Below are 17,867 nucleotides of genomic sequence, written 5' to 3' on the forward strand. Positions count from 1 at the left end.
ATAATCATTACATTCTTTATTTCACAAAAAAAAAAAAATTGAAAAAAGGCAAAAGTTCTTTTCGAACGAGGCTTTTTAGCCTCAGCCTAAAATAGCCAAAAAAATCAAAAAGACAAACCACTTTCGAAACAAACCCTAGTGGGCTATTTTAGTTTTTTGCTATTTTAGTAGGCTAACATTTTTGTGTTTGGGAAGATTATTGGATTTTTTCATAGTTAGATATGATGTTTGTGAAAGAAAAAATGAAATTATTATGAGTTTGATGTTATATTTTGTCTTATGGGCTATTTTAGCCTATTTTGTCTTTTAATGCTATTTTAGCCAAAATAAATAAAAATAAATAAAAACTCTTTTCCAAACACCCCCTATATGAGAGAGAGAGAAAGAGAGGGTTTCTGTGATGATCAGATCAATCAGAACTGGAACTATGGACTGAGAAAATGAGATCAGCGATAGAGAGACTTGAGAGCTTCGTTGGATTCATGTAGTTGACCCAAGATATCTCGGATTAAACCCATCTCTGTTTTCACTGCCTCGGCTTCTTCGAGGAATGATCCGAGGTTTTTGTCCATCTGAGTCGATGTTGTCATATGTAGATCGAAGTCTGGTCCAGTGGTGGTAGTGGTGTCGGTGACTGTGGTGTGCAATCAGCAGCTGAAGATGAGAGATGAAAGAGCAAACGAGGTACGAGAAAGAGAGAGATAGAGAGTGGTGGTGGTGGTGTTGATGACTGTGAGAGTGAGAGAGTTGAAAAAGATATATATAATACAACCCTAAACACGTATGTATATAAACGGGGATGGTTTGGGGAAATTTCGGGGCAGACCCGGGAGAACCTATCAATGTCCCCGACCCGAAAACCATTGGGGATGTATTTTTCAATACTAGCCCCGCCCTATGGGAAATAATATTCGGGGAAAACCCTATTTATCGGGGTGAGGAGGCCCGGGTCCCCATTTGTCCGGATTCACATTGCCATCCATATTAGAGCATCCACTGGCTAAAAAATAGTGGGTTAGAGCATCTCCAACAACTTTACTCATTTTTTCATATTTTAATTAAAAAATATATTTTATATTTCAATGAATCACTTTTTCAAATGCATATTCCAATAATACTCTCTATTATTTTCCTACTTTTATTAAATATTCATTTTTATATTTCCTTTTTTAATTTAAATAATATTCAACTTTCTTCTCTTCTCCACACACATACTCTCTCTCTCTTTCTTCACTTTCTGCACTGGTCAATAACTTCATAAGCCGTACATCTTCTAATTCCATCACAAAAGAATTGGTTCTATATTTTATTTTTCTCTTCAAGAGTTGCTGCCATTGTTGTCAAAGAGAGAGGGATTGAGAGAGACAGAGAGAGAGAAAGAAAACACGAGAAAGGGCTACCGGAACTAACTTGTGGAAAGACAAATATTATAGGCTCTCTAAATTTAGGGAGCATTTCGTACAACTCCTAAAATAGGGAGTTGCTTTGGGAGTTTGTTGGACATTGATTTCGGTATTTGGCTCCCCATCTTAGCTAATAAGTAGTAAAAGGGGAACTATTGGGATGCTCTTATAAGACAAAAAGTGATAAAAATGAGACACAAAAATGTGTGTTAAGAGTTTGTTAATTTTAGAGAGTGAAAGGGGTGGTGTAATGGATGTATCAAGTGATATATAAATACTAGCAAATGGCCTGTGCCTAAAGACACTCCCCACACAATCTAACATCAACCAAAACATACCACTCAAAGTTTTTAGGATAACCTACAAAAGCCAAAAAATAAAAAAAGTTACTAAAAAAATCAAAAAGTCCAAACTGTTTGGGGGAAGCTTAGAGTGCAAAATTATTATTTTGCCTTTTGAAAAATACCCAGAAGTCAACAAGGGTAGAATGGTCATTTTGATTTCACTACAATATTTTATTACACATCTTTTCGTAGAAAGTCAAAAAGTTATACCAAACATACATTTTTTTTTCTCTACTTTTTTAGCCAAAAAGTACACTTATAGATCATCCCAAACAACAAAATGCTTCCCTCTCTTCCAATGTCACTTTTACTCTTGCCAGGACCATCAATGATAGTGAGGTCATGACGAAGGAAAAAGGTCACTATATTGGTAGCGGAGGGAGAAGGATGTCTCCTTATACCAACACTGACCACGATTTGCCAAACAAAAAGTGGATTAAAGCACAAATAACTTTGTAAATTAATCAACTATTGTAACGCACCGAAATAAATAATATTAACCCATATCATAATCATCACATGCAATTGATCAACAACATGTCATATTCTTTTTCATTATATCTTAGATCATTACAAAAGGTGATATATGCAATATATATATATATATATATATATATTCACAAATCCTGAATCCTGAATACGGGGATAAAAAGGTAAGTAAAACTAAGTAATGAAATGCCCTAATGGCTACAACTTTCCAAGACGATACTTGGGTGCAATAAAATGAGTTTAAACTCAATACAAGTAAAGTCCGAAGCTTAAACAAAATAATTACATCACTAAACAAAAATGAAGCCTTTAGCTCAAAGTCCTTCCAATCTACATCATTGGTGAAGGCATATCATCAGTACCTGAAAATTGTCTTCTACATAAGATAAGCCACAACCCAGTAGAGACACTCTAACACAGTATATGAATTTTAGCAAAATTATAAGGTGAATGCATATGCATGCCATTTGTCAAATAATTCATCATTTTTTTATCTCAAAACAATGCAATGCCAAGTTGCATATCAATTAATGAAAATAATTCTTTTGTATAGAAAACAAAGCAGTGGATACAAAACACTGGAATCTCTAGGTACATGTCTGCCAGTAGACTATACAAGCACTACCAAAGCCATTTTACTGGTACTAACCAGAATGATCGACATCTAACTGCGCGAGTTTCTGGTCTTTCACTAAGGACACACAAGGCAACATCATAACCACAGTCACACCCCCTAACCAGATTCACTAAGGTATTCACCCATTTTTCTCAAAACCAATATATTTACAATGTTAAATATGAATGAGAAATTAGTTTCAATTTGACATAATCCTCATGCAATGTCTACAACAATCAAGACTATCCTTCACCGATAGCCCAAAATAAATATTTATACTCAATAGATAATTTATAATCAAAATATATAATTTCATCATTTACAATGGGAATGATATTACATATCCAACTTCATTATCATTATCAACATAAACATAGTTCCAATTTCACAATACTCAACATCATTTTTCCTTCACAATCTCAAATATCCAACATTTAGGGCAAAATCTATTTTTTTTACAAAAACAATTTTACAAAAAGATATCCATCATTTTAGCATATTCCACCCATAACCATATCCCCACAACCATTTTCAATAACCAATTTGGAAAATCCCTCTTTTGATTTTAAAACCAAACCCTAGGTTTTTCCAAAAATTCATGAATTAACAACCTTTTTCAAAGGACAAATAACTAAGCTAAAAATCACATGAAAGTGACAAATAAATTCCCTACCTCAAGCTAAAAGACACGAAAAAACGATAGGTAGAACTTGACAGAGCCAAAAACACTAAATGCTCAGATTAAAATGAAGCCCTCAACGTGCTTAATGTTTTTCTCTAAAGGACTAGGGTGAGGAAACCCACGGATTGAGAGTATTTGGGGCTAGAGAAAAGAACTAGATAGAGAGTGCGTGGGTTTTGGAATGTTTAGAGAGAGAAAGAGATGCACAAGTGACAGAAAATAGCTTCCTCTTGGACTGATATACACACAAACCGCTCGAGCGCAAAAATAGTTGCTCGAGCGAAAGACACAAAAAAGTGATATTGCTTGAGCGACCAAAACCACCGCTCGAGCACATAATGACCCCCTCCCAATAGTTCAGACCTGTAAAAGATCGCTCGAGAGCAAGAAAGACTACTCAAGTGAAGATATCAAACTCTCAGCAGTTTTGTAGACTGTAAAAGAATGGTCCCTCGAGCGAAAAAGTCAAAATCTGGGCAACAACTCTTTGAAAATCTAACCTTCCAAACTATTTCAAACACAATCAAAACTCCCAATAGCCAAACTGAAGAGTATCTAGATGGAAATGAGATGAGCAACAACCAAGTACATAGGTTCTCGGATTCGAAAGCAACAAATGGGTCGGGTCAAAACTAGAATTGTTATAACTATGTTACACGGACTCTTCAAAATAAATCAAATACCGGTGTCGAACACCCGACACTCAGACAAAGGTATGGGATATGTATCAGATACTTTTCAATGGACACTTCTTATATAATTGTATATAACACAATTATCATATGTACATATTATTGTATAATTGCTAGAAAGTATTTTTGACGCTGTAAGTTACATATAGCACAATTTTATCTCACATGTTTTATTAAAAATATAAAAATATGACATTTTTTTGCTGAGTTTGCGCACCCTTAAATTTATGGTTTAACAAGTTCGACCTCTAAATACATATCTGCACTCGACACCTATACCCGATTTCATGTAATATAGCTAATCAATTATAAAATTCATGAACATTTTCCAAGAAAAAAAAAAGAAATTTCTAGAATGACCACGGATAAAAATACAACAGAAAAAACAAATGTAGCCTAATCAATTATTGAGATCAAATCATTTTTAAATTTGCACAAAAAATACAGATTCCATTTATTTTTAACCTCCTTAAGAGTTCTTTCTAGCCAATTAGGGTAGCTCCGTTGGCTTGAAACCCAAAATTTAAACACAACAAAATATGAAAGAGTAATCATGTAATTCTTATAGGTTAGTCTGACCTAAAGGCCACAAACTAACATCAGCTACTGAAAATTACAATCTCTGCATACAAAACTTGATAGGCATATGATTAAATCAGCTAGTGACTTTTTGACTTATTGATTCAACAAAATATTTCATGATTCAATTGATTCGATTATATTCAATTGATTCAATCATATGACTTCATGATTCGATCATATGACTTTTTGACTTCTTAATTCGATCATATGACTTCTTGACTTTTTGACTTCTTGATTCAAAAAGTTTTGGAGATTAAATACCTAAAGATTCAACAAAATTGATTATATATAATCGGCAAATCAATAATAATAGATTGTCAAATCGATAATGGACAAGACATAAGAGAGTTCCTTATAAAAATCCCAATTAACAAATCGATAATTTTAAGGGTTTAGAAAAAGAAAAATCCCAATCAATAACCAACTTAGGGTTGAAGATTAAAAATAAAAAACAAAACTCGAAATCAAAATGAGTGTTTATGAATAAAACAACCATATCTTTCAATACTTGGCACAGTTTGCACTTTAATTGCAACCGATAAACTACTTTCTCTGCTGGTTGATCTAGATAGGAGATAGGGTGGAGAGGAGTGTCTCAGCCTTCAGATTTTAGAGAGAGAAAAATTATTTTGCTGAACCGTGAGAAACACACACACACACACAGTGGTACTCTCTTTTAAAGAAACAAAATGAAGAATGTCTTCGAGAGAAAAGAGGGAGATGTCTAAGAGAGAAAAATGTGTGTTCATCAATACTCTATTTCATGGGCGAGAAAAGAGTAATCCAAGTTAGCCCTAGTTTGTTTGTTTCTTTTATTATTATTTTAGTCTAAATTTTCGTGCACCTATGAAACTTCAGAATAATGGGAAGCCGACGAGTGTTGTGTACGGGCTGAACTCCTCAATAGCTGTATGGGTTCATTTGGCGTCTGTTTGAGCCGTTATTTATACCGTCGGAATCCTCTTGACAAGTAAGGATGTAATAATGGCCCGGCCCAGGCTCAGGTTTCGCAGGCTCTCGTCTTTTTAGCAGCTCGGCCCGGCCCGACCTGACCTATGGGCCAAAAAGTGGGACCTAGACCCAAGCCCATCTATAATAGGGCTTGGGCTTGGGCTTGAGCCATGGGCTGGGCCTAGTCGGTCTTTTTTTATTTTTTATTTTTTATATTAGGAATAAAAAATTTTAGAAAAAATTAGACTAGAGTATTTTAGCTAAGATTAATGAGATGTTTTATTTGGTTATGTAATATTTCATGGTGATATTTTGGCAAGTGGTGGTTTTAGCCTAAAAGCCAAAAAGTCACTAAAAAACCAAAAAGCCTACAAATTTTATCCTACAAACCTATACACTATTGTTTTAATAATTGTTTTCAAACCTACAAACCTATAAACCTACTAGCCTACAAACCTATAAACCTATAAATGTTTTCAAGTTTTAGTCTATTTTTAAAAAAATAATAATAATAAAAATTAATAATTTAAACATGACTGATGCTTGCAAGTTTGTCGTCATTGTCACGGCTACAATGCCATCATTGTCATTGTCACGGACTCACGGGTACAAAAATTAATTATTTATATTATTTTTTTCACATCTTTTCGTAAAAAGTCAAAAAGTTCTTCTCAAACATACAAGTTTTTTTTTACATCATATTTTAGCCAAAAAGTCAAAAAGTTACTAAAAAAGTTTGTTTCCAAACGAGGCCTTAAATTTAATTATGTATGACTTATGTTTTTTTTATTATGAACTTATAACTAAAAAATTATGCAATTATGTAATTTTTTTTCTTTCGAAATGAATAATTTTATATATATGAAAATGAAACTTTTCATATTACAATATTAAATTATTTATATACATTTATTGAATGAATAATTTTTATTTGAAAATGAAATAAAATATTACAAAAATTGGAATTATTAAATAAATTAGGTATAGATTACTGATGATAGTAGAGCAATTGCATTATTATAGGTCAAGTACATCCCAACTAGGTTGACACCTACTAGCCTACCAAACATTTGCATTATACTCCACCTCAATAATCTAATACACAAAAAAAAAAAAAACAAAATGAAATGGAATAATAAAAAATAAATTATTAATCAATCATCGGAGGAGATAAATATTTCAGTCATGTTGCCCAAGGATATGTCATCCAAATCATTTTAAATTCACTCATTTTCACTATAATTTTGTCTTCTTGTAAGCGCATGCATATGATCTCTGGATATCATGAGTGCCTCAACTATTTCGGGTGAAAGCCTGCTCCGGTAATTGCTCAGCACCCGTCCACCTGCCCTAAAAGCTGTTTCCGAAGCAATTGTAGAAATAGGAACGGTTAGTATATCACAGGCCATCTGTGAAACCACAGGCCACATAATTTTATTTTGTTTCCACCATTCCAAAATGTCAAAATCATCGAAATCATCCATTGATGAGCTTTCCAAATAACGTTATACTTCAAAACTACTTACACTTGTATATTGAGATATTCTTCTACTTTTTATTACTAAAAAAACACTTAATCTCCCGCTTCGAGATGAGACTGCTAGGGTAGTGTGTGTAGGTGTATTTACAGATGTAGCTACTTTGTATTCTTCAAATAATCTTATGCATGTTTGCATAATAGGGGCAAACTGTGTTTGATCAGCGAAAAGACGCTCTAAAAATTGTTGTAAACCAATTTCTTTACACCTATGATCAATTATTATGGCTAAACCTAATAAATGAGGCAAAGGATCAAAATATTTATCAAATTTTTCTTTCATTGAAGTAATAATGGTTATATAATATTCATTACCCATAAATTTTACAAAAACTTTAATTATTTCTACTAGCATATGTAAAACAAATGGTGAAGTAAGGAATATATATACAAGAATATAATTTTGTTGAAGTATCGAAAACTTTTAAAAAATCTTTATACAAGGTTACTTGGCTCCAATTAAGTTCGGTGGGAGTCAGTGCTCCTCTTATTGATGTTGTTGCAAAAAATAAATCTACTATTGCTTTTCTTTGTTTACAAGTTATTTTTAACATATTATATGTTGAATTTCACCTACTATCTACATATAAAATTAATTTTTTAAATAGCATATTTTCTCATTGACAAATTTTTCTATATTTCGAAATTCGATTACCAAAAGACATAATAGTAACAACTGCATTTTTTATTACAAATACAGAAGTCTTGTATACATGCATAGCTTCTTTAACAATTAAATTTAAAATATGGACACAACAACGAACATAAAATAAATTACCATCAACAAGTAATTGTAAAGTTGATTTTGAATTGCTACAGTTTAATTATAAAATGATGCATTATCTAAACTAATCGTAAATATTTTATTTTGTAAAGCCTACTCATATAATACATTTTTCATTTCTACACAAGCGAATGACCAGTGTATGGAAGTTTAACTAATTTAAATGAAATAATTTTTTTATTTAATTTCCAATCATTATCAATAAAATATGTAGTGATACATTGATATTCAAAACCATTATTTGGCCATAGATTAGATGTTAAACAAAACCTTCCATTCAAATTTTTAAAGATGTCAAATAATTCACTTTTAACATCCTCAAATTTCTTTAAAATCCTATTTCTAGTAGTATTTCTTGAAAAACTTTGATATTGCAGTACAAAACTTTCATGAATCATTTCAGTAAAATCGGGACATTGACTAGTAGTAAAAGGTTGTTCTTTTTTAATAATATAATCAACTATAGAATTTTGTGGACGTATATGATCATATGAAAATGTTTGTAAATTACCAGTTGATGAAGCCCCTAATTGTATTTGACTTCGAATATCAGGTTGTTGACTTTGTAAATGTTTGTTAGCATGTCTTTTTAGATGACTAACACCCCCTACAGATGCAACACTAAGTAAATGTGCACAGTATTTACATTTTGCTTTAAATATAATTGTACCATCAGGATTATTTATAGATATTTTTTCAAAATGTTCTGAAACACTACTACTTCTACTCTTAGATATTGACCCAACTATTAGAAGAGGGATATTAGAAAGAGAATCAACAGATTCATGTTGTGTAGTATATGTATCAACATCGATATAAATATTAGGCATATTAGGATCCATAATAATATAAGTAAAACAATATATAAGAATTAACAATTAATTTAAATAATGTGTAAATACAATCAGTAAAAAATAATAATTAATATATGTGCATAAATAATTAACAAAAAAAATGAGCAGCTAATGAATTTAATTAAACTAATTAATGTTACCGACTGATAAATGCGATACAGAAATTTGCTTCTTCTGATAAAAGTTTATTGTTGCACAATTGCAATTGTCACTTAGGGATGACACTTCAAAATTAATTGAGAGTTGAGAGAGAGATTGAGAGAGTTTTAGAGAGAGAAAGAAAGAAAATTATTTGTTGTGAGATTTATTTTGAAAAATGAAAGATATTTATAGTAGTTTTATTTATGACCGTTTGAATTATGACCATTTGTATATATATTACCGTTTGAGTTGGGTGATTGATAAGGAGATGTAAGCCACTGCTAGCCACAGTGACACTGGGCCACATCACACACTCACTCTATTTCTCTCTGTCTCTCTCTCTCTGCCAAAGAAAACACTATTATTAGTTTGATTTTAATTTAATAAACTATTATTATTATTTGTTTTATTTTTAAATTATTAATGTTATTTATTTAATTATATAAATTTTTATTTTTACAAGATTAATTTTTATTTAATTATTTTTTTTATTTTTATTTTTATAAGATCAATCTTTTTATTTATTTTATTTATTATTATTTTTAATTATTTAACCATTACAAATTATTTTTTATTTTTATTTTTTTGAAATTTGACCATTGGTAGAGAGAGGGTCGGGCCGCCAGCAGGGCCCAAATTTTTTTGAGTCGGGCCGGGGCCCAAATGGAAGGCCCAGGCCCAAGGTACTAGGCTGGGCTCAGGCTCGGGCCTAACTGGGCCAAAACGGCAAGTCCACATCGGCCTTCGGGCCGGCCACGGCTCTCGGGCCATTTTTACACATCTATTGACAAGTACTTCAATCTGGTATACTTAAAACTGAATCGACAAATTTGAAAATTTTCAGTTTTCAGATGTTACAATTATCAATGAATTTTGGTTACTTCTTGGCTCTTCTGATTGGTGGGTCTAGACTCCTCTAATTGACACGAACCCTCTGGTATATTTAGATCTTGATTTTGACACTTTTGAAATCTTGAAAAATTTGAAATTGTGAAAAATTTGAAATTGTGCTATGTTTTTTTCAAAATTTTTGAAAAATGGCTCATACTGGCTCCGATAGCTTTTCTCTAGATCGTTGTGACTTTGATACCACTGTTGGAAGATTATGGCAATTTCATTTATATCTGATACCACTATTGAAAGTGGAAAAGGGGTATAAATCAATTTATGATTCATGTAAAGACCCAAAAAAAAAAATAAAAATAAATAAATAAAATAAGATAAAATAAATAAAATAAAAATGTGGTGGTGATTGTTTGGTGTGTATGGTCAGCATGAGGATAATGTTTTTGGGTGGTGAAAAAATATTTGAGAGAGAGGCTAAGAAAAATTTGAGTGGGAAGGGTTTTTATAATATCTCTCTCTCTCTCTTTCTCTCTCACACTTTGGGAGAGTGGTTACATTCTAGCTAGGACTTGCTCACTTTCAGTGGGAAAATGTTTTTTAAAAAAAGAAGAGAGATTGAGGGGGAGTGAATGATAAAATAAAGAGGAAGTGCTGGAGTGGGGTTCAAAAGGTGTAAAGAATATTTTCTAGAGAGAGTGAGTGAGTGAGTGAGTGAGTGAATGTGAGAGAGAGAGAAGAAAGAAAAGAGAGAGGGAGGAATGGCAGCAGTGACAATGATAATTCCTTCAATCTCTACCTTGAATCTGCATTTTCAGGCAAATCGGAAGAAGGGTTTGGGACTGGACTCAACAACAAGAAGGAGATTGAATTCTCTTGTTAGCATTACTAGATCCAGCCTCCTTCACCCCAATGCTCCTCTCCTTGAATCTGCAGCCAAGCACACTGTGGATACATTCATTAAAAGTGGCATGGTGGTTGGATTAGGATCTGGCCTTGCTTCATGCATGGCTATACAATATTTGGGTCAGCAACTTCGTGTGGGAGCTATAAAAGATATAGTAGGAATATTTGCATCCGTTGGTAGTGCCAGTAAAACAGTGAATGCAGGAATTCCATTGGATCACTACCAAGATACTTCTCAAGTGTGCACGATTTCTATGTATCTAATAACTAGAGATTGCAAGGGGAGGAATCTATAATTCAAGAGAAGAATATTCTCAAAGCTGTTGAGAAACTTGTATTCATTGTCGCCGAGAAACAATATAAAAGTGGTCTAGAAGGTTCACTTCCAGTTTTAATTAAATCTTTCAACTGGATGGAAACTGCAGAAGAGATTGAAGACCTATTTTTAGGTGATGCGGAGGTATGGAGGAGACCATCTATAGGCCATGCAGATCCAACGGGAGGCAACTTCCCATTAATCACTAGAGAAGGGCATAATGTTCTTGATGTTATATTTACGTTGCCAATACTAAACCTTGATGCATTGTAGTGATTGCTTCTGAAGATGGGCTGAACATTGTAGAGAATACACCAAAGAATGCAGAGAGTGAAATTTATTCGAAGCAATCAGTTTTAGACCATAGTTCTTAAGATCAAAGTGAAGAGCTTGGTGAGAACAACGTTTTGACCGGTGAAGATCGAAATCCAACAAAGTCAAAAATTGGGGTTTTTGCTTGTTTCCTCTTCTAGCTTGAGGTAGGATTTTTCCTACACTTCTTTATGCACTTTTACTTGATTGTAGGGAGCTTAGAGTTGTATATAATTTAATTAGAATTTTTGAAAAATTTGTGATTTATTCACTTAAAAGAGAAATTTTGAAAAAAATAAAAAGTTGATGCCCAAATTGCAAAAGTGTAAACTTGGAATATGTTTGTAAGGTTATGAAAGAGTTGTGTTTTAAATTTGAACAAAAACAGATTTCGATTCGATTGGTTTTGAAATTTTTATCGGTTTGTGACCAAAAGAGCATTTTTAAAGAAAATAAAGGAATTACGTTTAACTTTTGGGGCTTTCAATCAAAATAGGATGTCATAATTGAATAATGCTTGGAGAATGAGTTTGGAAAGAAAATGATGTTTTCTTGGGCATTAACGGTATTATTTTTTAAAATGTATCTGTTGGAATAAAACAGACACGGTTAGAAATAGACCTTGAGAGATTACCAGACGTGATTGTGATATGAAAACTAGTATAGTTGTTTATATTTGATGAGATGTGGAATAGATTGTATTCATTGGAATTTTTTTGGAATTTAAGTGGTTAAATATCCGTTTAGAAATATCTGTTTTGGGCTATCGGTGGAGGATAACCATGATTGTTGTAGAAATGCATGAGACTTAGGTAAATTGAACCACATTCCTCATTTGTTGCATTAGACATTGCATTACATTCATTTCATTGGAAATGTATCTATTTTTGAGAAATGTTTGGAAATGTATTTGTTTGCGAAAAGATGAATACTTGGTGAATCTGGGTAAGGAGTATAGAACCGCGTGATTAGGTGTCGAGCCTTCCAGTTTACTGGTAAAAATGACAGTGGTAGTGCATTAGGGCCTACTTGTAGACACTCACCTAGAGATTCACAGGGTCCGTATTTATGTAACAGATATGGTTTAAAATGGAATTGGTTTTATATTTGTTGTTACATCTCAGCATTGCATACTTTATAAAAAGAGAGATAAACTGTTTTATCATGAGCATGGCATGAACATACTCTTCTTTAGTCTTGTCATTGTTCATATGTTGTGTAGTATATCTCTACTAGGTTGTGGCTCACCCTATAAGGGAAACCATTTCAGGTACAAGTGTTATGCCTCCGCCAAGGCATTGACTTGGGAGGACTCGGAGCTGAGGCTTCATTTTTGTTTTATTGTTATTTGTTGAATGTAAGCCTAGGGTTGTATTTGCGTTGAGTTGAAACTCCATTTTGTGTAACCAAGAATGTTCTTGGATAAATTTGTAAGCTTGTAGGGCACTTATTATTTGTTTGGTTTCTATTTCACACTTGTTGTAAAATGCAAGCTTGGGATTGGAACTGGGGTATTGAGATGTGAACAACATGTAATTGGCATTTGGGATTTAATGGAAATTGATGTATGGAATAGTTAGCTATATATATGTGTTTGTTAATCAGGTGGGTTTTGTTGTATAAATAGTATAGCCTGCCCACTTTTCAGGGCGTTACAATTCACAAAGAGACACAATATTTAATGTGGTTCTGTAGACACCCTATTTTGACTGGCCTTTAGACTTTGGCGCTTTCTTCTGAACACTCGATGATGAAAATTGAAATATTTTATATTATGACTTTCTCAATAGAAAATTGAATTTAAGTTTTAATCCTAACCTTATACTCGTTTTAGCCAAATTGTTTTAGACCTGTTTGAAACTTTTTCAAAACTTTCGTTGCCAACACCATTTTGCCTTTCATTATCTTATTTACCATCTTTTCTTTCCTTTTGTTTTTCTTTTTATTTTTTTAAATAAGTAGCGGAAAATTATTTTTTTAATAAAACAAAAGAGAGATGAGAATAATTAGGGACAACATTTTTTTTATATAAGGTGGAGAAGACACTCATTGTGTTTGAAGGTGGAGAAGGCACTCATGGTTTAAAAAAAAAGAAAAAAGAAAAGAAGGAAACATCATTATTAAAACAAAGAATATTTTTTTGTTTTATTTTCCTTTTCTTTCCATCTTAAATTCTATAACAGATGATCTTCTTAGAGAAGAAAAAAAGAAGAGAGAATTGGTTTTGAAAGAGAGTAGAATTTTTGAGAAGAAAAGAATTGGTTGAAAAGAAATTTTAGATATTTGAATAGGAATGCAGAAAATGGTGTCTTTGAACAACAACAATTTTAACTCTTTTGATTTCTTTCTTCACATCTTCTTGAACTTTAAAATTTTCATTTTATTCACCACTCTTCATTGATGCACTACCCCAAAAATCCATTGAAGCTAAAACTTGAATTTTCTTGCTGAGTTTTCAAAAACATACTCCATAACTTGAGGGGTGTTATGAAGAGAGTTTGTAAGCAAAAAATTCGTCACTTCCTCTGACGGTGAATTTTTGCAATCTTCTCATTTATTTATTTTCTATTTCATTTTATTTTCTGCTTTAATTACCTTCTTGTTTTAGCCTCTATTTTAAGTGTTTAAATATTATTTGAGGGAAATACCTAACAAGAGTTAGCTTGGCTTAGTAGTTAAGATGCTTGGGGTGCTTGCGGTTTAGGTTAGGGGTTTAAATCACTCTAGTAGCAACAACTTTGTCTTGATTTTTACTTTTTGTGAGGATAATGTCATGTTGACGTTAGCATGATGCTAGTAGACGATGTTAGCCTCAGTAGGCAGAATATTCCCTGATTTTTTTAAATTGCAATTTGACCCAGAATTTTCATATAATAGTGGTATGGCCGAACTTTCGGCAAGGTTTTTCAGTAAGGTCCCCAGAAATCAAGCGATGGTTGGTCCTAATTAAGCAAACCGTTCTGGACGCAACCGTGAGGTCAGAATAGAGAAATTCTGAATAATTTTTTGAAGATTGTCGAATTAAACTCTAATTTTGGCCTCCAATGAACTTGAATGAGATTAAAAGGAGATAATTTGTGATGAATATTTGTTAGATTTTTCATTTAATAGCTTTTGTACATATCATACAACATTTTTCTTAGAAATATTTTGTTTGCTTTGTTTTGGTCTTGTTGCATGAAAAATAGGAATTCCCATATGATTCTCCAAAGGCAAAATAGAGCAGCAAACAAATTTTCGGTGGATGATCTCCAAGGCCTATGCAGTTCTACTTTTCTTTTAATTTTGAGAGATTTGTGAGGTTTGTTTATGTTGAAATATTTTCTCTCCCTCTCTTCTTTTGTTCAGTTTTGTAATTATTAAAAGTGTTGTAATAACTTTTTCTATCCCGTTCATTTATTTGCTTTCTTTATCTGCAAATAAGCATAATATTTTATTTTTCATCATATCTATGTTTTGCATCCATATTTCATGTATTAAGATTTGGTCAAATTTCTATTTGTGGATTTAATCAATTCTTATGAGATTATGTGCGCTGCCTCATGTTGTTGAGATGATTCACATGTCATATATTAGTAGTCGAATCTCTAATTGCATTATTTGTATGTGTTGTGTTAGGATTTTGTATATAAGATCATGCATATTTCTTCTAACTTTTGGTTTGTAGTTGTTCGCCTGACGCCAACAAATATGTAAGTGTTTATGCTTTAATATCCTGTTTGTGTGTGTTTTTCTTATTATGTCAAACATTCACATGCAACTACTTGCTTAAGTGATATACCTCTATGAATGTAGTGAATGGAGGTTGCGTTGTTCAATTTGGAATAATATCGATTTTCATATTTGTGAACTCATTTTTTTTTTTATTTGTGCATTATTTAAAACTTTTTCAAAAATACATGAAATTAAATTGTTACAAAATGAATGACATAGTCTATACTTATTTGCTTTACATAGTAATTTTTAAAATTATTAATAATTGGAATATGAACATATAAAGTCAATAAAATTAATATCATGGTTTAGTAGAGGTCGATTTTTTGATCGGGTGAGCGGAGGTGCTCAATTAATGACATTCCCCCCTCATAATTAAGGTTCAAAACCAAGACATCTTTGGTTATGACGAACAGTGGCCTTGACACGAGTCAAGGGTTTCTTAATTTTCCCAAAATATTAGGTGATGACTTTGAGATCTAGTGATGTAGTTCCTTTCTGGCAAAGGTTTTGCAATAAAATGGATTTTCTATAAAAGTTGTCAGATATGGACTTTCATCTATGTTTCACATTGCACTTGTGAAACTAGATCAAAGAAATATTTAGTGCGCTTGAGTACCCCCAGGCATGCCACAGGTTCGGCCTCGTTGCCTACGTCCATGGAAGAGTAACCATTTTCACTATATAATAGAAATTACAAAAAGATTACAATGGAGGAGGACTCTCTCTCACTCAACTCCCACTGAGCTCCCCCTCTCACACCGAAGGACCCTCTCTACCACTGAGGGTTAATCTCTCATTTAGCTCTCTGAACAGAGCAACTCTCTGTAACTCTCAAACTCTCTTAGAATCCAATCTCCTTGACTGGAGATGGCTTTGTATCTCTCACACCTAGAGATTACATTTTCTCCCACTATCTATCTCACAATCAATACAACACATAGAGAAATCTCTCCCGTGATTTCTCTCTCACAATGAGGAACTCACATTTCCTCTCATTTCCACATATGGTGAGAATCTCATACCTTTTCACAAATCCTATAATTCTAAAACAATATCTATTTATAAATTTTAATTTGTCTACAAACTGTGTACACAACTTCAAACCTTGTTTCTCCACTTTTGGGTTAACGATAGAGGTTTCCTCCTTCTCTATTCTACTAGCAGCTTCTCTGCTCTTCTTCTTCAATTTGGATTTATTTTCCTTAATCTCCAACAGTTTCATCTCCTAGCTTCTTCTTCACTCTTTCAAATTGAAATTGAGATACAAAATATAAAAATGTATTCTATCTTTTTGATACTTGATGCACCGAATTTAAATTAAATAAATTTGTTATGCATCTTTTAATAGTTTAATTATATGTAAGACATCCCCACATGGTGAGTGTATCATGAGCCATTATTTTGCATCATTTGAATATATTATACATAAATATATATAATATAATTTAAAAGGAAAAAAGAAACATACTCAAGTGATGTCTCATGACAAATCGGAATTTCTATTTGATTATGTTTAAATATGTGTATACATTGCATGTATGATGCTGCATATGTATGTTGTCATTGCAAAAACATATTTGTGGTATGCACCTCTCAGAATATCATTTATATTATAATTATATTATATATATAATATAATATATTAGTATTTCAAAGGATTGATTGCATCTGGAGGAAGATTTATATTATATTTACATTTATATAATCTAATCAAAATCCTTGGAGGGATTGTTTGAATTTGCCAGCTGCAAAGTTGGAGAGTTAGAAAATAAGAAAAAGCTAGCCACGTGCCGCAAATGTTGCAAAAAGAAAAAGACGCGTGAAAGATTGCTCTATCAGAGGAGCGTAGATCAGGTGTGCGTGGAGCATCTCATCTTCCCAATGGATACATATTTTGGGTATTGTAGACACCTAATTTTGACCGGCCCTGTGACTTAGGCGCTTTCTTTTGATTACTCGATGATAACAAGTAGAATGTGTTTCTCACATAATCCTCAGTAAGAGAGATAGAATTTGAACTTTAATCACAACCTTCACCATTATGGCCAAATTATTTTAAAATACTAAATATTTCATTAGTTTAATATTTTTGTAATTTTGCATAATTTTATGTGTTTGTTCATGTTTTTGGGTTTTTTATATAAATATATATATTATATATATTATATATATATAAAATAAAATAATAAAAATTTATATTATTATATTATATGTTTAGTATTTTAGTATAAATTATATAGTTTAGATATTTTATATATTATATTTTATATATATATATATATATATTATAAAAGAAAAATAATAAAAAATTGTTTTGATGTCAGTCGGTCCTCGGCTGTCGACATCCAAATCTCAGCATAACACATATATAGTATATTAAATATAATCTTTATATAATATCTATATTATTATATTATATGCCTATAGCTTTTTATATTATTATATTATACTTTGTTGCTTATATAAAGCCAAAGAGGGAGAGGCACAGGGGGAAAAAAAAAACATAAGAATGCTTTAGGAGAGTTAGAGAGAAAAGAGAGTAAAAGATTGTCTACATTTTCAATTTTGAGCCGACACTTCCAAGCTTCTATAGTTACTGAAATTCCTCATTTATATACACCTAAAACACTCCAAAAATTCTGATATAGCCAAAGATCAATTGCCTTGATCATAAGGAAGAGTGTTTAGTGATTGAAAG

General features: G+C 32.1%; 1 protein-coding gene and 1 pseudogene across 1 annotated transcript in view; one reads left to right on the forward strand and one right to left on the reverse strand.

The window, feature by feature from the left end:
* CPSF73-II (cleavage and polyadenylation specificity factor 73 kDa subunit-II) overlaps positions 1–2,598 on the reverse strand; it is a 72,993-nt gene extending 70,395 nt beyond the window's left edge. Inside the window, exon 1 of the mRNA XM_082893904.1 lies at positions 2,523–2,598. The gene's annotated coding sequence lies outside the window, so the exon portion shown is untranslated. The remainder of the gene's footprint in view (positions 1–2,522) is intronic.
* Positions 2,599–10,679: 8,081 nt separating this feature from the next.
* LOC114311839 (putative ribose-5-phosphate isomerase 4, chloroplastic pseudogene) lies at positions 10,680–11,413 on the forward strand (annotated as a pseudogene).
* Positions 11,414–17,867: the final 6,454 nt, after the last annotated feature.

Source organism: Camellia sinensis, chromosome 11 (genome assembly GCF_055761805.1).
Source record: "Camellia sinensis isolate YWXY chromosome 11, ASM5576180v1, whole genome shotgun sequence".
NCBI classification, from domain to species: Eukaryota; Viridiplantae; Streptophyta; class Magnoliopsida; order Ericales; family Theaceae; genus Camellia; species Camellia sinensis.